A 24,060-nucleotide genomic window follows, 5' to 3' on the forward strand; every position below is an offset into this window, starting at 1 on the left:
TTGATGTAAAGGCCCGTATTTATTGCAACTTAAACTTGTCTATAATATTTAGCAAGTTGTTTCGTTGAATATTTCAAGGGTGTACCTATTGGAACACCAATGTGCCTATTGGCACACAAAACCCTAGTAAAATCAGGGTTTACCTACGTAGCGTATAGATCTCTACGCAGCGTATAGGGTTAACCCTATACGCTACGTATCGACCTATACGCTGCGTAGGTAAACCATGGATCTCAGTGCCTAACCACCAATCATTGCACAGAAAACAAGGTTTATATACGCTGCATATAGCTCTCTACGTAGCGTATATAAACCATCTGAAAATATGGGTTCATTTTGGTAGGTTTGAAGTATCAGATTTTTACAAGGTTTATATACGTTGCGTATAGAGCTATACGTAGCGTATATAACCTTTCAGAATTTTGTTTCATCATTCGGCCTATTTGTGGTATAAATTCTCACCCGGTTACAACGTTAACTCGCTTAAAATATATAACGAGTTAAAATTATATATGTTTTTTTATTATTTAGTCGACGTCGTCGTTAATTTATTTAGTCAATGTCGTCGAAAAGCGTATAATGTTAAAATTTTGAAAAGCGTATATACGCTTCGAATACTATAACGTTAAAATATTATAGCTTAAATAAGTGGAAATACCCGGTTACTGTTCGAATATGTTAAACCGTTTACAGCAAAAGTTTTATATGTACACCAAAAGTTTGATATATACAGCAAAAGTTGTGCATATATAACAAAATGATAAAATGATAAAATACTATGGCTGTTGCTGCTTCTGCTGCTGATGCTGATGCTGATCCCATTCCGTATCCGTAATGAAGGGTCGTGGAGGTAACCCGGATCGCTGTCTATGCTCCTGCAGTTCCGCAACCACCCACTCCAACAGATAGTTGTTCATGTCAACGTCGCGGCGTAGCCGCTGATACGATGGGTCAGGACCGGGCCAAACATGTCGTGGGAACTGTAGCGCCTCGGGTGGTCCACGCGGTTGTGGTGGCTCCGGAATGACGACGGGCGGCTCATGCGGCTCCGGCACCTCCGGATCGCGCGGGGGAAATACCGGATCGAACTATGCCGGCAGCTGTGTAAGCTGGTATTGCCCGTCGTCCTAATTCTTAAACCGCTTCCCGCATGGGAATGATTTGGTAACATGCATTCCGGATACTGTGTTCATCCCCATCCACTTCGGCTGTTTCGCCGGGCCTACACGGTTGCGGTCATTCTCCGAGTGATAGCCCAACGAAAGGGCTATCCTGGTCACGTAGGCGCCGCCGTATAACAGTCCGCGCTCCTGTCGATGATGCGCAGAGGCGAAGGACTGCGCCAACGCGTGGGCGAGAGCGCACGGCCTCTTGTATAAGAGGCAATATAAAAAAAACAAGTCACCACTGGTACACCACTCTCGGCTCTTGTTTCGAGCGGTGATCAAAGTGGAAATCATCTTGTGCAAATACCTGCACAAAAGGAAACCGGTCAGTAAATAATAATCAGACGACATCGACTAAATGAGGACAAAAAACAATACATTTTTGTCTCGTTACGGATTTCGACGCGCGTAACGGACCTACGCGCCTTACGAGCGTCGAAACTAAGATCCTCGTTAAATAAAATTTTATTATTATTTAGTCGACATCGTCCATAAGGCGCGTACGGGCCTAACGAGCGTCGAAACTAAGTTCGTCGTTAAAATGTATTTTTTTTATTATTTAGTTGAAGTCGAACCGTAAGGCGCATAGGTCCCTAATGAGCATCGACACTAACTTCGTCGTTAAAATATAAAACGACGATCTTAGTGTCGACGCTCGTTAGGGACCTACGCGCCTTACGGTTCAACTTCGACTTAATAATAAAATAAAAAAATTTTAACGGCGAACTTAGTTTCGACGCGCGTAACGGACCTACGCGCCATAAAATGTATTTTTTTCATTATTTAGTCGAAGTCGAACCGTAAGTTCGTCGGTTAAAATGTATTTTTTTAACGAGCGTCGAAACTAAATTCGTCGTTAAAATGTATTTTTTATTATTTAGTCGAAGTCGAACCGTAAGGCGCGCAGGTCCCAAATGGCTGCGAAATCGCTGCCGTTTGCGGCCGCGTTTGCAGCCGTTTAAACGCCCGTTTATTGTATTTTAACAAACTATTTTTCTGTTTTTTTTTTAAACAGTTTAGTGTATTTTAAAATAAAACAGTTTTCTGTTTAAAAAAATCTGTTTAAAAAAAACTATTTTCTGTTTAAAAAAAACAGTTTTTTGTTTAAAAAAAACAATTTAAGTTTAAAATAAATTCTATTAAAAAAACAGTTTTCTGTCCATAAGGCGGGTACGGGCCTAACAAGCGTCGAAGCTAAGTTCGTCCTTAAAATATATTTTTTAAATTATTTAGTCGAAGGGTAAGGCGCGTAGGTCCCTAACGAGCGTCGAAACTAAGATGGTTGTTTTATATTTTAACGACGATCTTAGTTCCGACGCTCGTTAGGGACCTACGCGCCTTACGGTTCGACTTTGACTAAATAATAAAAAAAATTATTTTAAAAGCGATCTTAGTTTCGTCGCTCGTTAGTCACCTATGCGCCTTACGGGCGACGTTTTAAAAAAAAAAAAAACAATTTACTGTATTTTAACAAACTGTTTTTCTGTTTTTTTTTTTAACAGTTTATGGTATTTTAAAATAAAACAGTTTTCTGTTTAAAAAAATTATGCTAAAAAAAATTATGTTTAAAAAAATATTTTCTGTTTAAAAAAAAACAGTTTTCTGTTTAGAAAAAAAAAACAATTTAGGTTTATAAAAAATATATTATTAAAATAATAATAACTAACGTACCTGAAGAGCGGATCCTTAATCAGTGTAACCCTCCCCTTGGATTGTTGGTGGTTCTAATGATTGATGCCCGCGATCACAGCACAAAACCCTAAAAGCGTGGGTTTATCAACCATTACCAACCCCTGTTTACACGAATGTTTTTTAAACGTTAAATTAATATTAAATCTTAAATTTTATATATTAAAATAATAATAACAATAAAAAATTTGTGTTAAACGTACCGTCGTATATAGATCCGTAGCGATCTCAGCCTCCGTATACAAACCGCTATGCACCGCAAAGTCTGCAAGCAACATAGAACGCGCCTGGCCGGCCATGCGAAAAGAAACCTCGGGCGGGGGAAGGGGCTGCGCGGGGTCCACAACCTGATCTGGCCGACGAGGATGAAACAAAGAAAATCTCTGTTACGACATCTGTTGAATAAGGTTGTTTTGTAGGTCGCGTCGATCAACATCACGTGCGGGAATGCACGCCACATAGTGATTGAATAAGGATGAACAAAGAAAATCTCTGTTACGACATCTGTTTTGGGTTCCTGTCGGGTGTCGTAAATGAATCGGTTGTCATGCAGCACGCTTTCCAGTGCCTGCATAGGAGTCTTTCCATCCATCAGTGTCGCTCTAATTTTTTGTACCGCATTTTGCACGTCTTTCTGAACATGCAGGCTGTCGGAGAACTGCTTTCTTAGGGTTTGAAATATGATACGAGGCTCCATGTTTTGAGCAGTTAGCTGCTCCACTAGCTTGTACTCGACTTCAGTAAATCTTTGCACAAAAGTGTGGCCCAACAGACTCGTCGTAGGTTCGTGGTTATGGTTCGCGTTGTCCACTTTTAACTCCAACGTGTCATTCGTCACGTCCCGGATGGCGAGTAATGAAAATGGGCAACCGATTTTTTTGCTACCAGCTTTTCTAACTATTGCTTTACTACGGTGCTCACCACTATGGTCGCACACAAGCCATACCATCCCAATAGTACCGCCAATATTTTTCGATCGGCGGGTAGCAATTACGTAACCATTCTCCTTTCCCTTTTTTGTACCCAATTCTTCAAATCAGTTAGAGACATGAAACGCTAAAAAAACTTACGTTAATAATAATAACAACAATAAGAGTAAATTACAGGTTTTGTCCTTTATCTTTGTACCAAATTTCAGGCGGTGTCCTTTGCCTTTAAAATTGATGAGTTTTGTACTTAATGTTTCCAAATCATGCACGTTATGTCCTTTAGGCCTAACTCAGTTAGATTTTTTGGTTAAATCAGGTCATGTGAGTTGCACATGAGGGCAAATAAGTCATTTCACCAACCCTTCCACTTTTCCCCATTTTATATCTACCAAAACCCTAGATCTCCAACTACCTGCGATTGAAGACGACTGCAACCGATCCGAAACTCCATCAACATCCGTCGAATTTGACTCTAAAAAGTCAAAATCAAACACAGAAACAAAAAAGCAAACATGTGTTCTAATTATCTAACATAAAATCATCAATGAAAACAGTTCAATCGTGTACCTTAAATCAGATCTGGATAAAGTTGCGGAGCATTTTGGATTAATCAGGGTTTACATTTCTTGAAATCGGTGGTTCTAGACCTGTCAAAACTCACTTTTCGGCAGTCACTGCCCCTGGGAATGGTTCCAGGCTTTCTGAAAGGACTTTCCGGCCATTCGTCTCCTGTGGATCTAAGCGTCTCTCTGTAAATGGTTCCCGAACTCCTAAGACCACCGCCCCCTGTAAATGGTTCCCGACCTCCTGAAACCACTGCCACCACAGATCTGTGGAGAAGAAAGGCAGCGGTTGTGGACTGATGGTTGTTGTGGAGTTAAAATGAATGGTGGTGGTGGTGGTGGATTTTGAATTAATCCACGGAAAAGAAGAAAAAGAAGCGACTAGTTGAAAGTGATAGCAAGGGTGATGTTGTAAGGCTGCCGGAACGACGCCGGATAACATGGCGGTGGGATGGGTTACTTGCGGGTATTGGTTCTTCCCAGATAGAGCTTTTATAATTTAATAATAAGAATTTTCAGAAGCTAGGGGAATTGACTTAAATGCCCTCACATGCAACACATGTGAGGACATTTAACCGACTTTTTTGATGAGGTTAGGCCTAAAGGACATAATGTGCATGATTTGGAAACATTAAGTACAAAACTCATCAATTTTAAAGACAAAGGACACCGCCTGAAATTTGGTACAAAGATAAAGGACAAAACTTGTAATTTACTCCAACAATAATAATAATAACAACAACAACAATAACAACAACAACAACAACAACAATAATAATAATAATAATAATAATAATAATAATAATAATAATAATAACAATATTAACAATAATAATAATAATAACAACAACAACAACAATAATAATAACAATAATAATAATAATTATAATATTTTTAACAACAATAATAATAATAATAATAATAATAATAATAACAACAACAACAACAACAATAATAATAATAATAATAATAATAATAATAATTTTAACAATAATAATAATAATATTATTATAATAATTATAATGTTGTCAATAGTTATATAATTTTTAACAATAATAATAATTATAATAATAATTTTAACAATGATAATAATTATAATAATTTGAACAATAATATTAACAATAACAATAACAATATAATTCTAACAATAATAATAATTATTATAAAAATAATACAAATATTAATGTGATACCTCCTTTATTTGAAACGGATTGCACGGGGTAGATGATTCATAATCATCATACAGTGGTGTGTTACGGGGCTCATAACCGTATCCACCGTATTCTTCGTATCCACCGTAGCCTCCGTATCCACCGTATCCACCTTCACCCCCATATCTATCGTATCCACTGTATCCACCTTCACCCCCGTATCCACCGTATCCACCTTCGGTATCAACCTTCACCCCCCGTATCCATAACCCGGATACGATTGCTGCGTCGGGTAATATGGTTCATCAACAAGTGCATTCTCAGCACCGTATCCACTTTGTTGAACGTACGGAGATTCATACCCGTATCCGTAATCCGGATACACTTGATGCGCCGTGTACTTTGGTTCATCAACAGGTGGAGTCGGACCCTCGTTCAAGTCTAGTAATTGTGTTTTTTGATCAACAGGGACTCCAGACACAACCTCCTCCTCATTCGCATCATTTACTCCCGATGCGTCGTTAGAATAGCGATTGTAGAAATAATTCTCGTCCCAAAATGATGACATTTTAACAATATTGTGTTTGATACAGAGAAGATATACAGAACATATGATTTTGGTTTGGGTATAAATTGTTACTGAAGAAGATGAAAAGAATGCACAGATGAAGTCGAAGGGAAGCAGAGATGCATGTTCAGTGTTGTGAAAGATCAGTGTGTCATATAATGAAAACCCAACATCAGACCTATCCATCTTCTTCATTGTTTAAAACCTTACAAACTCGACCCGACGTGATTAAGGACTATATGTAACATTTGGACATTAGATTGGTGCTAATAAACTCGGTTTTATGGAAAAATAAGTTTTATACACCCACTCGTGTTTTACTTACACCTAATCAATGGAATTTAATTCAGGATTAAATCACCATCGATATTGAGAACATAATCTGGGTTTTAATCTTTTCGCAAAATTGACTGACAAGATTTACACCACTATCAATTTTTGTGATAGAAGGGCAGCAAGACTCGAATTTAATTTTTCTTCGTATCTAGAATTTGGAGCTTTTAAGTTTAGACTTGTGTTTTGATGAAATTGAGGGTAGAATAGTGTTATATATCATGTTGGTATATTTTGTGTAAATTTTGGGAATTTTTAGATATTAATTGGAATTTTGGGGAAAAATTTATGTTTTAATCTCTTGATAAACAAATTAAAAATAAAAGATAATAATAAATAAATTCAACAGGTATTTTTATCGATTATTTCAGATTATATAAACACTATGGAATTTTTATAGAATTTTTACTTAATTTTTGGGAATTTATGAAATTAAGTTGGATTTATACATGTTTTAATTATTTAAAAATACAAGATTTTCACAAATAAATTCTATAAGTATTTTTACTGATTTTTATAGATTATATTATTGTATTGGGACTTTTATATAATTTTTCCATAATTCTAGAAAATATTTTATGAAAGGATTTGTGGAATCATTAAATAAGTAAAATTGCATTTATAAAATTTGTTATTTTAAATTAAAACATGTGATAATCATGGAATCTAATGTATTGATTTTCTGGATGAAGTATATTACAATATATATGAATTTGTAGCATTTAAGTAGTATGATAACATTTTGAAATGTTATTAATCATGAATATTTATACAAATACCAATTTATAAATTATATTGAATAATCATTTAAGTCCCTAAATAGGAGAATCCAATTTCCAAAAATTAATATATAGCCATTCATTTGGGGGTTTCGTTTATTTGTTATTTTAGGGTAATTATTATTATTATTATTATCATTGTTTTAGATTTTATTCAAATCCTCTCGTGCGGGTTTTCTCGTGGATCATGTATTCGCAACCCGTGAGTAGATATATTTCTTTCCCCTTTTTAGTCATTAAATATTTTTGGGGTGTATCATGTGTCGTGTTTTCTAATGTTTTCTATTTGATTAAATAATATGCAAAGTCAATGTGTCACTATATGTATCGCGTTCATTGTTTCTATTATTTCTAGTATCTATTGTTGCATTGGTGTATATGTATTTTCTCACTTTGTGTCACAGGTTTCGCGTGGATCCACCTGGCTGACTAGGTTCCTCACGACCATGGGTTGTAGCCTAATGTCACCACTAGTATTAAATTCGCTCTTCGGGGCTTGAGTCTTATGGTTTCTATTGTATCTAAATTGTGATTGTGGTGTTTTGTTGATTGTTGTTGTGGTTATGGTGAAATTGGATGTTTCTACAACACATGGAAATTGCTTGTTAAATATATTTTTTAAAGAGATTTCTAAGTAAAATAAATTAATTAATTAATTAATAAAGCAAGACTATAAATTAGTTATTAAAGCAACACATTTTATTTAAAAATTAGATCTATTCACCAACGTTTTGTTGATCCAAAACCTTTTTACGCATGATGCAGGTACACTAGTAGGAGATAGATTTGAAGGCAAAGACACGTAGGACATGTCTTAGTAATAAATTAGACTTTGTTTCATAATTATTTAACTTTTGAATAATGTATGGTTTATGTTAAATTTTTTCTATGATTATGTGTGACTGACGTGTGTCGAGCGTGGTATAATTTTTAGTATATTTTTAGCACCTTTTACTCGTTTATCTAAATTTATAAAACACGATAAAATACAATCACTCTCTACAATACGTTAGGGCAAATTGCACCCATCATTGGCGCAGTATAGTGATGGTAAGATACCGAGGTCGTCCAAGGACACAAGGGCTTTTAATACCGAAATATCGTCAACGTCTAATCTAACCAAAATTTTGAGAAAAGATGTTAGTTTAAAAAGGGGGAAATGAAACAAAAATAAAATGGTAGTAAAAAAAACAATAAACATGATAGAATCAATTGGTTTTGACTCCTGTTTTATGTATCTTTTGATGATTTCTGCATTTTGGGCTTTTTAAGAGATTATCTTAGTTATTGTCGTATGTCCCTCATTCGGAGGCAATGCCACACTCAGCCATATTAGTCTGATTCAGCAGAGATACAGTTCCGCAAGGCCGGATTATTGAAAGATAATTAAGTAAGTTATTAATGCAAAATGTGGCATGTCCCACTTTTGGAGGCAACGCTACCCTCGGCCATATTGGTCTGAGTCAGTAGGGATACTGTCCCGCAAGGCAAGTTTAAAGTTTTAATAGCTTATTTATAAGGGATTCAAGCCGCTCTTACTTCCCCCGATTTGATTTAATCTGCCTCAATAGAAGTCCTAATAAGCTTGAATCAAGTCCTCGCTGGATCTATACATTGAACGAGACAAGAACTTTACCCAAACCATCCTTTTAACCCCCTTCTAGGCAGTTAACGTGCTTTAGATAGACCATAATGACACGAATGAGTGAATCAACAAAACATGAAGAAATGATAGAGTAAAGTTCACTTTCAGTATAAAAAACTAGTTATTAAAGTCATTAACAAAAACCCAAATAAAAAGTAGCCAAAGTTTAGAAATCAAAAGTAATACATAAAAGATTTGTCTTCACCAAGTAATGTAAGAGATTAGCCAAGCATGGCCTTTGTTTGACAAGAACTATTACAATCAATCTTGGATCCCGAGACTACTACACACATTCTAAAGGTGGATAATGGAGGAATGTGGTGAATGTTGGTGTTGTAGTGGTGGTGGAATGGTGGCAAGTGGGAGAGAAGTGGTTTGCCAAGGGATGAGTTGGAAGTGAGCCAAGCTCCTCAATTTATAGCTGAAATCAGACTACTCACATGGCTCCGTGGCCAGGGGTACGACCCCGTGCCCTTCTTTCTCTGTCTTCATTTAATAATCAGTGTCAGTTCGTATACACACACATGGTCCCGTGTGACAATAGGCACGACCCCGTGGTCAGCTTTGTGGGATCCATTGGGAGATTATGCATATCTGGGAGGTGACGACGACCCCGTGTCTCTTATCTGCTTTGTTTGTCTTGATCAGCATGGACTCTGAGCACATTCTATAGTGGGGCACGGCCCCGTGCTTGTCTTCTGGTTTGTTGTTTTGGTCTTGGGGTGCAGTTTGGATGGTAGGCATGGTGTGTCAATTCCTCTTTTTGTATTTTGTGTTGGTTTTTGCCGTTAATTTGTTTCTTCTGTACGTTTAAACGCATTTAGTTCTGAAAATCAAAAGTATACAAAGAAACGCACTTTTTCCAACATTAGTACATAAAAAGGGTTAATCTTATGCCTTGTTTGATATAATTTATATGTTGCATTTCACGTATATCAAATACCCCCACACTTGAATCTTTGCTTGTCCTCAAGCAAAACTCTTTAATATTGCTTACACACCCAAATAGAAGACGTAGAGAAGAAGTTTTGGGTCTTGCTTAGAGTGTCAGTATCCAAGTTCTTTTTATTTTGTTCTTAGTTTATTTACAATCCTATTCGTCATGATTTATTTAGAACATTTTTAAGAAAAATAGTTTAGGCATAACATGCCTCTTAGAATTTAATTAAGTTATATACAATTTCACACACCCCAGAAGTGGTCACTCAACACTCGGTCGAAGATGTATAAGTGAAACGCTCGATCCGGTGTGGAACTTACTCTTTACCATAGGCTTGACAAGCAATCAAACCTCCTCCTTTTTGTCATAATCTTTGTAAATATCAAGAGGACTTTTAAAGGGTAGGTTTTGGCTAGGGGTAGGGATTTTTGTTGGAAAGTGGCGAAAGGTGTAAAAGTGTCAGTTTTCTTTTGAAAAATTTATTTATTTGTGACTTTGATACAAACACTACAACCTATAAACTTTAAGCAAGACTGTTAGGACTTGCTTAATTATTTCAAGCAACTAAGAATTTTATTTATTTATTATTTTTGAGTTAAATGTCATTTTAGTCCCAGTGGTTTAGGCCATTTTGCCAGTTTAGTCTAAAGGTTTCATTTTTCATCTGTGGGTCCAAAAAGGTTTCACCGTTGCCATTTTAGTCCACTGGGTTAACTTCATCCATTTTTTTATTAACGAGAAGGGCAATTCGATCATTTTATATGTAATTCTATGAACTAGAATGGTAATTCGGCCATATAAAATGACCGAATTGCCTTTCTCGTTAACAAATATAATGGAAGAAATTAACCCAGTGGACTAAAATGGCAACGGTGAAACCTTTTTGAATCCACAGACAAAAAATGAAACATTTGGACTAAACTGCCAAAATGGTCCAAACCACGGCGACTAAAATGGCATTTAACTCACTATTTTTTTTTTTTTTGAAGAGTAACTATACACAAGAAAACTAAGTCACCTTTACATTTTTCAAAATAACCGAATTTTTACTAAAATAAGGGGTGTAAAAGTAAAAAGGTTTATGGGTGATCATTGATTGTTGCAAAATGTATTTTTACGGGTTTTTTAACGAAAGGTTTAGGCTCAAAGGGTTAACTAAGGGATTTTTTTGGTTTTGGTGGGGAGATAAAAAGGAAAATAAGGTTTAGATGAAAAGGGTTATAGTCCTAATGCCTCAATCATTTACTTACTTGGATTAGTTAGTGATGATCGGGAATTCATTATTTTGGCAAGTTCTAGATTCGTAAGAACCATTCAGGCTATCACACAAGAAATGAAAAAATGAACAGTTAATAAAGATATGGTATTGTATGCTCGGTAAAGGCACAAAACTCACTATATGTGGGAAAGGGGTTAAAAAGTGTGTAAATGTATATACAATCAAATTTTAAAAGGGTTGTCATCCCTTTAATAAACTTTTCTTATGTAATTCTTTTTATCATGGCGCTATCGGTTCTAAAGTCGTAAAAACAATATTTTTAGAAAGTTGGTTTTCCAACTTAAACCAAGACAAGATAAAATAAAGAAAAATTTTGAAAAAAGATTTGGGGTGTTTAGCGGTTCCAAGTTTAGTTTTGTGTAAGGCTTGTTTAGGATAAAAGATTTAAGGTTCCCCCCCCCCCCACACTTAAATTACACATTGTCCTCAATATGTCCAAAAATAGATTGAAAATGATTAAATGTGTAAAAGTGGGTTAAAAACAACATTTTTCACAAACTAGGCAGTGGGCACAGGAGCGTGTTAGGGAGGCACAACTTCGTGTCTGACTGCTAGTATCGTTGAATTTTTGAAAACTTACAGAAGGCAGGCACGGGCCCGTGCTTAATAGGCACGAACCCATGTTAAAGGTCCAAAGACAAAATTATTTCAACAGTTAGGAGGCACGGGGTGTGCTTACCATACACGGCCCCATGTTGTACTTGTTGTTATGAAGATTTCAAGGTGAAGGACCTTCTGGTTCATTTAGTGGGTTCTTGGTTCAAGATCCTTTGGCTAGTTCCAATCCCCTTTGAAGTGCGCTTTTATTCCTACAAAGAGAAAACTTAAAAACAAAAGCATTAACTAAGAATAAAACTAAATCTTAAACATGATTGTTCTTTTAAAAGGAAGCCATACTTTTGAAAACGGAACATATATGTTTAAGTAAACTACTTTTATTTATTCATAGTCCATGGAATGCCTCCATGGTGCGCCACATTTATAAGGGTTCTTGGCTAGACCCAAAGTTGGTCAAATGTTACCCGAGCGGGATGACTCGCATCCCAAGTTGCACCAGCTGAAGCATAGTCCAAGCTCGAGTCTATTGCCTTGATGTAGTTCACCGGATCATCCTCCATGCGTTGTCCCACTTCGAATTTCACTTCCTTGTTGCCAACCCTCAATGTTAGCTTTTCATCGCTCACATCCACCACGGCTCATACGGTGGCAAGGAATGGTCTTCCTAGTATGAGTGGGATCTCGATGTCTTCTTCCATCTCAAGGATCACAAAGTCGGACGGAAAAACAAATTCTCCGAACTTAACCAAAAGATTCTCTATGACACCTTGAGTGTATTTTACCGACCTATCCGCAAGTTGGATGCTCATCCTTGTAGGATGCGGCGTCCCTAGTCCGAGTCGTTTGAACATGGAGGCAGGCATTATGTTAATGCTAGCTCCTAGGTCGGCAAGCACCAGTGGCGGATCTAAAAGAAAAATTCAAGGGTATCCTAAACAGCTTTAGCCCCTTAGCGGGTAGTAAAAATGGGCCCTTAAATTCTTCATTTACCTATGAGACTTATAGAAAATGCATAATTCTAAATAAAAATACACAACAATATAAACAAAAATTTTAAAATCTACAAGCTATAAATTCAAAAGTGAAAACTTAAATTTTATATCGTAGAGTTTGATAAAACAAGTCCAATACCGCTTGAATGACTTATATGACTTTTCAATATTAAAATTTTTAGGTTTTATAATTAATCATATCAAATATCTTTATCTTTAATTTTCTAAAATTGGAGTTTAAAATCTTTCTTATTTGTATATCTATAGAATTGTATAGATAAAATATTCATATTTTCTTCATGTTATATAATATTTTTTACGTTTAGATAAAATATTCATATTTTCTTCATACTATATAATATTTTTTACATTTAAACAAAAAAAATCTATTAAATTATATATTTAAAAGGAACTATTTTAATATGTTTTTCCTATATTATTTTCATTTTTATCTTTTTGTTGTTAAAAAAAAGAACCATACGACATTGCAAAAAAAAAACTAAATAGTTGAACTTTACTCAAGTTTTTACTAAGTCTGACTTTTTACTTTTCCAGTTGTCGTTTCATTATTATTCCAAGTCCGAACACATTTTTATTATATTAAATAATATTAATAATCCATCATCTTCTTCATTCTACTCTGCAAGCAAGTTTCCATTATCATAAATTTTCATTTCCATCAACCAGAAAACTTCCTTTCAATTTATCCTCACCTATATTTAGGGGTATTCTAACATTTACTTAGGGTATCTCTGATAAATAAAACAGAGACTAAAAAAAAAAGATTACACTATGCCAAGAAAGTTGAGGGGTATCCCGGGCTACACCTCACCAACACATAGATCCGCCCCTGGCAAGCACATTGCTTATTGGTGATACTCCAATGGAGCAAGGAATCGTGAAGCATAAAATATCAATTTTCTTTTGGGGGAGTTTGTTGAGGAGTACCACCAAGAATTCTTCACTTAGGTTAACTTGTTGAATTGATTCAATCTTCCTTTTGTGGGTAAGGAATCTCTCAAGAATTTGGAGTATTTTGGCATTTGTGAGAGGACTTCAACAAAAGGAAGATTGATGTGAAGTTATTTTAGGAGGTTTACGAACTTTGTGAATTGCTCGTCGGTCTTTTGGCGAAGTAAACACCCGTGGTGGTTTGGTAGGTTCGGTGTAACAACTGCCACTAAAATCAATAGTTAGGACAATAATTAGTCAATAAGAGAACCCTAATTGAGACACCCAAGTAATTCTGCACTAGCCCAAAAATTTTCAGAACAATAGAATCAGGATCAGTGCCCCTAAAACTCGAGGGGGGTAAACCCTAGTTGGTAATTATCTAAATTAAAACGTTGCTAGCAGCTGATTGGCCAATTCCATTGATTCATACAAGCTACTCCCGTGCATGGCAAGTCTAGGACCTATAGGTATCCCTTACGGACCGTAAGGGATCAGGCTTACGGTCCGTAAGCAAGGCCAAATTTTGGCTATAAATAGCCGACCTTGGGACTTGAACAGGGGACTTAGAACGACGTAAATAGCTTCTGTGTACGTCGAGATATCACTGTTATATCACAATAAACACACACGATCACGAGGTGCTGCCGCAATCAGGGTAATAACTCGATCGCTATTACGATCCAACGTCCGATCGATTATAACTATCCAACGATGGCCCGAGTGCTGCTCAAATTGAGCTTGTACTTTGTTATTCATTGTGATTTCAACTTGAATGTTTGAGTGCTGTTCGAATTCGGACTATGCTCTGTCATTCGTTGTGAATCCATTGAATTGTTAAGTATCGCACTTGATAATAGTTGTGAGGGTTTAATCTCGTGAATTGACGTAACTGCTGAATTAGTTACTAATCCCGTTTGTGTGTGCATTGTTATTTAAATTAGGTTAAAAGGCTAATCAGTAAAGCTTATACTCTGCTCGTAAATCTGCAATGTGAGTCATTCTCTTTTTACCAACTGTTTTACAAAACTCCAAATTATTTTCAAAGTTATAGTTACAGTGATTAAGTCTATGTAATCACCAAGTTACAGCCGGTATGTGGGGTTTTGTATACATTACTTATTTCCCGTCACACTTGGACAAACGGGTGGCCAAGGGGTGATCTGACCACAGTCACAGACACCATTGGACAAATGGGCTAGCCAATGGATGGTCGAGTGACAAATACTGTGGGTAGTTGGTTTGATATCAGAAACATTGTAATTCCCCTTAATACTGTAGATTATAACAAATGTGTCGTTTTCAGTAAACTGAATGATTCACTCAGTATTTCCCCGCTGACAAAACCTTTTTCAAACATGTTTCAGGTGATCTGGTATGAGCAAAGAAAAGTGCCATGGAGCACTCCCAGCTTAGAAAAGTGGCTCAATGTAAATAAATAAATGAACATGTTTTGAAAATAAAGATTTCCCTGAGAAATCACATTATTGTAAATTCGGGAATTTATCCCTAAAGTTATGAAACGGGCAGTTTAAATTATTGAAAGATCCTGTTTTAAAAAGACTTCCGCTGTCGCCTAAATTAAATACCACGGGGTTCCTGTCCCGCGGCTCCTGAAACGGGTCAAACCGGGTCGAGGGCCGTGACAGGAAAAGGTGGTATCAGAGCCACTGTTTTAAGCTTACTGATTAAGCTCACTATTTTAATTAGGAAAATTTTATTTGTCATTCTGTGAAAATATGCTTATTAACTGATTAATTGTTAAAATTACAGTATGGGTAAACAAAAGATTTCTGCTATCTACTGCAAATTAGATAGTATATCTAAAGAACAGGGAACCTCTTCCTCCAAATCTCCCACCAATTTAGAAGAGGGAATCTTTGTCCGTAAGGCAAATTATGAAAACCCACTTACACCGGAGAAAAGGAATTCAATCCTTAGAAAAGGTCAAGAGAAAAAGAAACCCCAAACCAAGAGAGTGAGGTTTAACCCGGAAATTCGGGAAATTAACAGTAATCCACCAGGGGAAAATAATTTAGATGAAAAATGGCCAAATCTGTATCTGCTCGCTATTGTAGCAGAAAATGCAAATCTTTAAGCTTTAAATCTAGAAATATTTACTTCCTAGTAAATAAATAAATAGATCTGAGTGTGTTCTGTTTGCTGTTATGTTGTACAAATTGATGTGCAATAAAAATGTTTATTTGTTAAGCTTTGTTCCAAAGTTTTAACTTAACATTTTTGTGTATTTTGCATATATGCCGTACAGCATGAATGAGATGTCGGAAGCATTTCAGAACCTCAACCTCTATCCTGTGCCAATTGAAGTCTCCCACAACTTCACTGGTTACATTGCTGACATAGAGGAACCGCTAGAATTCCAAGCTCCACCGCTGGGAAAAGCAAAACCTAAAAAGAAAAGAAGATATGTAGGGTGGCGAAAAGTGCGCAGAAGGAAACCTAGGAGAATCCCTAAAATAGAAAATCCTGTGAGTGTGAGCAAGGGAAAAGAAATAGAAACCGGAGAAAGTTCCAAGCCAGCAGAAATAGGGATAGACCTAAAGCAAAAAGGGATAGAGATCGGAGAAAGCTCTAAACAGTCTGAGGAAATCACATTCCAGGACGAAATAGACCGCCTACTGGATAATTGTGATGTTCTAGAGCCTATCAACGATAATCTCTTCTCTTATCCTGCTACAGCCTAATTCCCAATAAACCTAGGACCAGCTATTCCAGACCCACTAGTTCACACCCGACCATTAGGCCAAATGGAGGAATGGTGGACCAATGACTGGCAATTCCAAAATATAGTTAATAGTCCCTATAGTTTTCTCCCACAGTTTGATCCAGAACCTATCCCTAATCCGCCAATGAGCTATGAAAATTTGGCTGAACTACGTCAGTTTGGTGAAGAACTGATAGGCACCGGGAATAGGATCCGGGAAATGGGGGAACAGATTTCTTGGAAGTACGACGAGAGGAAGCGTCGTTACTAAAACTGCCAGTGAACCAAAAGATAGGAGGGGTTTGGAGAAGTTTGTTTGTATTATAACTAAAATAGTAAAATTGATTCTGTAAAATGGGCAATAAAACACTGTAAGATAAAAAGTGTGTATTGAAGCAGGTATAATATATAAAAAACAGAAGTCGAGACATCGACAATTTTGGCTATGCTTGCATGTTATACTGATCTATGTGTTTATCTGTGATTTTGTTATCAATAATTAGGCACTAATAATTTCTATTAATACTAATTAGCAGATGGAAAACGCTAATAGTGAACCAGTTAATGAAGTAAATCAGTCCGAGCAAAATCAGGAAGATCAATATATAACTAGACAAGATATTGAACACTTTATTGCTCAAGGGATAGCCAATGCTATTCCAGAAATCGTGGCTGCTGTTCAGAAACCTGCCGAACCACAATTAATTCCTAGTAAACGTATTCCGGAAGATAACGGCAGTAACAACATAAATGGAGGCGACAATCATAACGATCATGATCCGCAACAGGCCCCACTCCCTAAGAGAATGAAAGCTGCAACACCTGGTTGCACTTACAAAGAATTTCTTGCCTGTAAACCCGCAGAATTTGCAGGTAATGAAGGGGCAACTGCAACACTGCGTTGGTTAGAGAAAACCGAGGCAGTAATTGCAATAAGTAAATGTGCTGAAGAAGATCAAGTGATGTATGCATCAAACTTGTTCAAAGAAGGGGCGTTAGAATGGTGGAACACGGTGCTACAAGCTAAAGGAAGAAGGGTGGCCTAAGCAATGAATTGGGAAGAATTTAAGAGTCTTGTTGAAAGAAAATTTTGTCCCGAATACGAGAAGGAACAAATGGCAAATAAGTTCCTGAGTCATCGTATGTTAGGTGTAGACTGTCGAGGATATACTTCGACATTCTTCGAATATGCGAGAGTGGTACCTTCCCTGGCTTCGCCAGAACCGGTACTTATTTCCCGTTATATTTGGGGATTAATTGGAGAAATCCGTAACATCGTTAAAGCTGCGAGACCACGCACGATTGACGATGCTGTGGAATTAGCTAATACCTTAACCGATAAACTAGTCCGCACCAGAGAAGAAGATCGCAAGAAGGAATTGGCTCAGAAGATTACCCAAGGATTTCGTGTGGGTAATAGTAACAATAAGTTCAAAAAGAGGGGAACAGGGCAATCCTCGTCACCTCCTTTCTGCAGAAATTGCAAAAAGAAACACTATGGACAGTGTAATATATTTTGCAACTTCTGCAAGGCGAAAGGACATCGGGAAGAAGACTGCAGAAGGAAAACAAGAATCTGTTATAACTGTAGAGAAACGGGACACTTCCAATCTGAATGTCCTAAGTTAGCTAAACCAGCAGACAGTAGAGCTAAAACGACTGAAGGAACTACTAAGAAAAACGCACGAGCATTCCAGCTGACCACTCAAGAAGCCGAACTCATTCCAGACGTGATAGCGGGTACGTTCTTAGTGCATAACGTCTATGCAAAAGTATTATTTGATTCTGGTGCAAACCAAAGTTTCATTAATACTGCATTCTGTCAAGCTCTTAACTTACCTTTAAATACCCTTAGGCAGATCTTTACTGTTGAAACGGCGGATGGAAATTCTGTCAACATAGACAAGGTTTTGCAAGAAGTAAAGATAGAATTATTAGGTCATAAGTTTTCTGCAAACCTGTTACCTATGAATTTAGCCGGATTCGATGTGGTATTAGGAATGGATTGGTTAATAGCCAACCATGCTCGAATCCTGTGTGATAAGAATTCTGTAGAAATCCGTACCCCCACAGGAGAAGTAATTCTAATTACAGGAGATAGACCTCGAAAGCCACTGAAATTCATTTCAGTAATGAAATTGGCTAGTTATTCAAGGAAACAAGAAATGGTGTATATGATTTCTGTAATCATTAACACTAAAAGTAAGGAACTCCAGGACATCCCTATAGTTTCAGAATACCCAGATGTTTTTCCAGAAGAATTACCTGGTTTACCACCTGATAGGGAAGTAGAGTTTAGAATTCATTTAATTCCAGGTACTACACCAATAGCTAAGACACCTTATCGATTAGCACCTACTGAAATGCTAGAATTGAAAAAGCAATTAGATGAATTACTAAGCAAAGGATTTATACAACCTAGTTCATCCCCTTGGGGTGCACCAGTGTTGTTTGTGAAAAAGAAAGATGGATCGATGAGAATGTGTATCGATTATAGGGAATTGAATAAGGTTACAATTAAGAACCGATACCCATTACCTAGGATTGATGATCTTTTTGATCAGTTGCAAGGAGCTAGGTATTTCTCTAAGATAGATTTAAGATCTGGATATCACCAGCTGAAAGTGCAAGAAGAGGACATACCTAAAACTGCTTTCAGAACTAGGTATGGTCATTATGAGTTTACAGTCATGCCCTTTGGATTAACAAATGCTCCAGCTGCATTTATGGACATGATGAATAGAATCTGTAAACCATACTTGGATAAATTTGTAATCGTGTTCATTGACGATATATTCATTTATTCCAAAAGTCAGGAGGAACATTGTTAGCACTTGCATGCACTCTTAACATTGTTAAGAAAGGAAAAGCTTTATGCCAAATTCTCGAAGTGTGAATTCTGGCTACAAGAAGTGCAATTTTTAGGTCATATGGTGAATCACGAAGGAATTCACGTAGATCCTGCTAAAATAGAAGCAATCACGAATTGGAAAGCTCCAAGAACGGCTATGGAAGTTAGAAGTTTTCTAGGATTAGCTGGATATTATAGACGATTTATTAAAGATTTCTCTAGGATAGCTGTACCTTTAACTAAGCTAACCTGTAAAGCCGTTAAGTTTGAATGGGGATCTAGACAAGAAGAAGCTTTTAGGATTCTAAAGCACAAATTGACAAATGCTCCAATTTTAGCTTTACCCGAAGGAACTGAGGATTTTGAAGTATATTGTGATGCTTCAAAATTAGGATATGGATGTGTGTTGATGCAACGCAAAAAGGTAATTGCGTATGCCTCTAGGCAATTGAAAAAGCACGAAGAAAATTATACAACTCATGACCTAGAGTTAGGAGCTATAATTTTTGCTCTTAAGATTTGGAGACATTATCTGTATGGAATTAAGTTTACTATCTATACGGACCATAAAAGTTTAAGGTATATATTTGGACAAAAAGGGTTAAACATGAATGAGGCAAAGAAGGTGGATGGAAATCTTAAGTGATTACGACTGTGATATTCAGTATCACGAAGGAAAGGCAAACGTAGTCGCAGACGCCTTAAGTCGTAAGTACCATGAAAAGCAAAAGCGAGTCCGTGCTCTTAGGTTAAATCCACAATTAGATTTAATGGAACAAATAAAGGAAGTTCAGGGAACGGCAATCAAGGATGATGCCGAAGGAATGAAAGGTTACCTAAAGGAATTAGAACAAGGAAAAGATGGAATTTGGAGATTCCACAAGAAACGAATTTGGGTACCTAAGCAAGGAGAATTAAGAAATAAGATTTTAGAAGAATCTCATAAATCTAGGTATACTGTACATCCAGGAAATAATAAGATGTACCAGGATGTAAGAAATAATTTTTGGTGGATAGGAATGAAAAAGGATATAGCCGAATACGTATCTAAGTGTCTAACCTGTTCACAAGTTAAAGCCGAACATCAGAAACCTTCAGGACTACTACAACAGTTAGAAATGCCTGTATGGAAATGGGAACTCATAACAATGGATTTTGTTACTAAGTTACCCAAAACCAGAAAAGGTAATAATGCTATTTGGGTAATTGTGGATCGATTAACCAAATCAGCTCATTTTCTACCAATGAAGGAAACCTTTAGCATGGAAAGGTTAGCCAAGTTGTATGTAGATGAAGTAGTATCTTTACATGGAGTCCCACTCTCCATTGTATCGGATAGAGATAGTCGTTTTACTTCCCGTTTCTGGACAAGTTTCCAAGAAGCAATGGGAACTCGACTCAATTTAAGTACCGCATATCATCCTCAAACGGACGGATAAAGTGAAAGGACGATACAAACCCTGGAAGACATGCTCCGAGCATGTGTAATTGACTTTGGTGGTAATTGGGATAGCCATTTACCATTAATTGAATTCTCCTATAACAATAGTTATCATTCGAGCATCGAAGCTGCTCCATTCGAAGCACTGTATGGACGCAAGTGCAGAACTCCCATTTGTTGGACAGAGATAGGAGAAAGTCAGTTATCAGGTCCAGAGATTGTGCAAGAAACTACTGACAAGATATCTCAAATCAAGGAAAGACTGAAAACTGCTAGAGATCGTCAGAAGAGCTATGCAGACAATCGCCGCAAGCCGTTAGAATTCCAAGTCGGAGACAAAGTACTATTAAAAGTATCTCCTTGGAAAGGAGTAGTACGATTTGGTAAGAAAGGAAAACTGAGTCCAAGATATGTTGGACCATTCCCAGTAATCCAACGAATAGGACCAGTAACTTATCGTTTACAACTACCAGAAGAGTTAGCTGGAGTACATGATGTGTTTCATGTATCCAATCTCAAGAAATGTTTATCAGACGAATCCCTGGTAGTACCTCTTCAAGATATAGAGGTAAATGAAAAGATGAAATTCGTAGAGAAACCCCTACAAATAGAAGATCGGAAGATTAAGTTTCTCAAACACAAACGACTAGTGCGAGTAAAAGTCAAATGGGAATCCAAGAGAGGACCAGAATACACTTGGGAACTGGAATCAGAAATGAAGCGAAAGTACCCTCATCTATTTCAGTAAATCTCGAGGACGAGATTTTTCTTAAGGTGGGGAGGATGTAACAACTGCCACTAAAATCAATAGTTAGGACAATAATTAGTCAATAAGAGAACCCTAATTGAGACGCCCAAGTAATTCTGCACTAGCCCTAAAATTTTCAGAACAATCAGAATCAGGATCAGGGCCCCTAAAACTCGAGGGGGGTAAACCCTAGTTGGTAATTATCTAAATTAAAACGTTGCTAGCAGCTGATTGGCCAATTCCATTGATTCATGCAAGCTACTCCCGTGCATGGCAAGTCTAGGACCTATAGGTATCCCTTACGGACCGTAAGGGATCAGGCTTACGGTCCGTAAGCAAGGCCAAATTTTGGCTATAAATAGCCGACCTTGGGACTTGAACAGGGGACTTAGAACGACGTAAATAGCTTCTGTGTACGTCGAGATATCACTGTTATATCACAATAAACACACACGATCACGAGGTGCTGCCGCAATCAGGGTAATAACTCGATCGCTATTACGATTCAACGTCCGATCGATTATAACTATCCAACGATGGTCCGAGTGCTGCTCAAATTGAGCTTGTACTTTGTTATTCATTGTGATTTCAACTTGAATGTTTGAGTGCTGTTCGAATTCGGACTATGCTCTGTCATTCGTTGTGAATCCATTGAATTGTTAAGTATCGCACTTGATAATAGTTGTGAGGGTTTAATCTCGTGAATTGACGTAACTGCTGAATTAGTTACTAATCCCGTTTGTGTGTGCATTGTTATTTAAATTAGGTTAAAAGGCTAATCAGTAAAGCTTATACTCTGCTCGTAAATCTGCAATGTGAGTCATTCTCTTTTTACCAACTGTTTTACAAAACTCCAAATTATTTTCAAAGTTATAGTTACAGTGATTAAGTCTATGTAATCACCAAGTTACAGCCGGTATGTGGGGTTCTGTATACATTACTTATTTCCCGTCACACTTGGATAAACGGGTGGCCAAGGGGTGATCTGACCACAGTCACAGACACCATTGGACAAATGGGCTAGCCAATGGATGGTCGAGTGACAAATACTGTGGGTAGTTGGTTTAATATCAGAAACATTGTAATTCCCCTTAATACCGTAGATTATAACAAATGTGTCGTTTTCAGTAAACTGAATGATTCACTCAGTATTTCCCCGCTGACAAAACCTTTTTCAAACATGTTTCAGGTGATCTGGTATGAGCAAAGAAAAGTGCCATGGAGCACTCCCAGCTTAGAAAAGTGGCTCAATGTAAATAAATAAATGAACATGTTTTGAAAATAAAGATTTCCCTGAGAAATCACATTACTGTAAATTCGGGAATTTATCCCTAAAGTTATGAAACGGGCAGTTTAAATTATTGAAAGATCCTGTTTTAAAAAGACTTCCGCTGTCGCCTAAATTAAATACCACGGGGTTCCTGTCCCGCGGCTCCTGAAACGGGTCAAACCGGGTCGAGGGCCGTGACATTCGGTGTTTTGGGATTGAGTGTTTTCTTGGTTGTTGGTTAAGGGGGTGTTTGTGGGTTGTATGTTTGTGGAGTGTTTTGAGGTGAAGTGGTTTCATTATCGGGCCCTACCTTCCGGTTTCTTAAAGTGCTAACATTTACTTGTACTTTTGGGTTTGGTTAAGTGTTGCTAGGCAAGGCACCTTGTGGTCCTTTAGAGAAATTTTGGGCGAGTTGGCATACTTGTTTTTCAATGTTTTTTATACTAGCCCGGTGGTTCCTAATTTCAGCTTCAGATTGTAGGAACATTTCCGAGTAACGTCCGTCGGATTCGGAGAAAAGACGAGTGATGGGATCCTTAAGTCTTTCTCTTCCTCCTTGTTGTTGCTGTGGGTAGCCTTGCTGCTCATTTCGGGGTTGTTGTTGAAAGTTGGGCCATTGGCTTTGATTTTGTTGGTTGTTACCTCCCGACTCTCTCGAACTAAAGTTGGGGTGATTACGCCATTCGTGGTTGTAGGTGTTGCTTGGAGCTCCGGGTGGTCGCGGACGGTTATTGAGGTAGTTCACCATTTCCGTTTGGTTCTCCCCATCTTCCATGCAACTCCAGTTTTCATGTGGTCCGCCACACCCATCACAACCATAACCGAAGTCGTTTTTGTCAATTCAAGTTTTTTTATTTTCGTAGTTAAATCTTCGATTTGGGCTTGTAAAGAGGTGGTTTCATCCACTTTGTGGACTCCCGGGGCTATGCATTTTGGGCCCCTAGGGGTGTTCCACTATAAACTATTTTGAGCAATCTCTTCAATTTAGTTGTAGATTTCGATAGGTCGTCGATTTCCAAGGAGTCCCCCGAAGTTTGAATCAAGGATTTGCCTTGTGTGTGGTAAGAGTTCATTGTAGAAAATGGACACTTGTAGCCAAAGCTCTAGACCGTGATGCGAGCATTTCTTTAATAACTCCTTGAACTTTTCCCATGTCTCATACAAAGACTGCCCGTCCTCTTGAGAGTATGAATTAACTTCGGTCATGAGTTTGGCGGTTTTAGCAGGAGGGAAATATTTGTAGAGAGATTTTTGGGAAAGTCCATCCCAAGTGTGTACGGCCCATTTGGGAGGGTGTTGAGGCAAGCCTTAACTCGATCTTTGAGTGAAAATGGGAACATACGGAGCCGGATAGCATCATTGGAGGCTCCGTTGTCACATATTTCCAAAAAAGTGGTAATATTTAAATGGCGATCTTCATCAGGTAGGTAGTGAAAGGTGGCGGAATTTTGGAGCATTTGGATTAGGTGTGGTCGAAGCTCA

At 37.4% G+C, this 24,060-nt stretch overlaps 1 non-coding gene across 1 annotated transcript; it reads left to right on the top strand.

Moving 5' to 3' along the window:
- The first annotated feature begins 23,683 nt into the window (after window positions 1-23,683).
- LOC118484586 lies at window positions 23,684-23,790 on the top strand. Its single transcript, XR_004873694.1, has one exon. It is a non-coding gene; the product is annotated as a small nucleolar RNA R71 (small nucleolar RNA).
- The last annotated feature ends 270 nt before the right edge of the window (window positions 23,791-24,060 follow it).

This window comes from Helianthus annuus, chromosome 11 (assembly GCF_002127325.2).
Source record: "Helianthus annuus cultivar XRQ/B chromosome 11, HanXRQr2.0-SUNRISE, whole genome shotgun sequence".
NCBI lineage: Eukaryota > Viridiplantae > Streptophyta > Magnoliopsida > Asterales > Asteraceae > Helianthus > Helianthus annuus.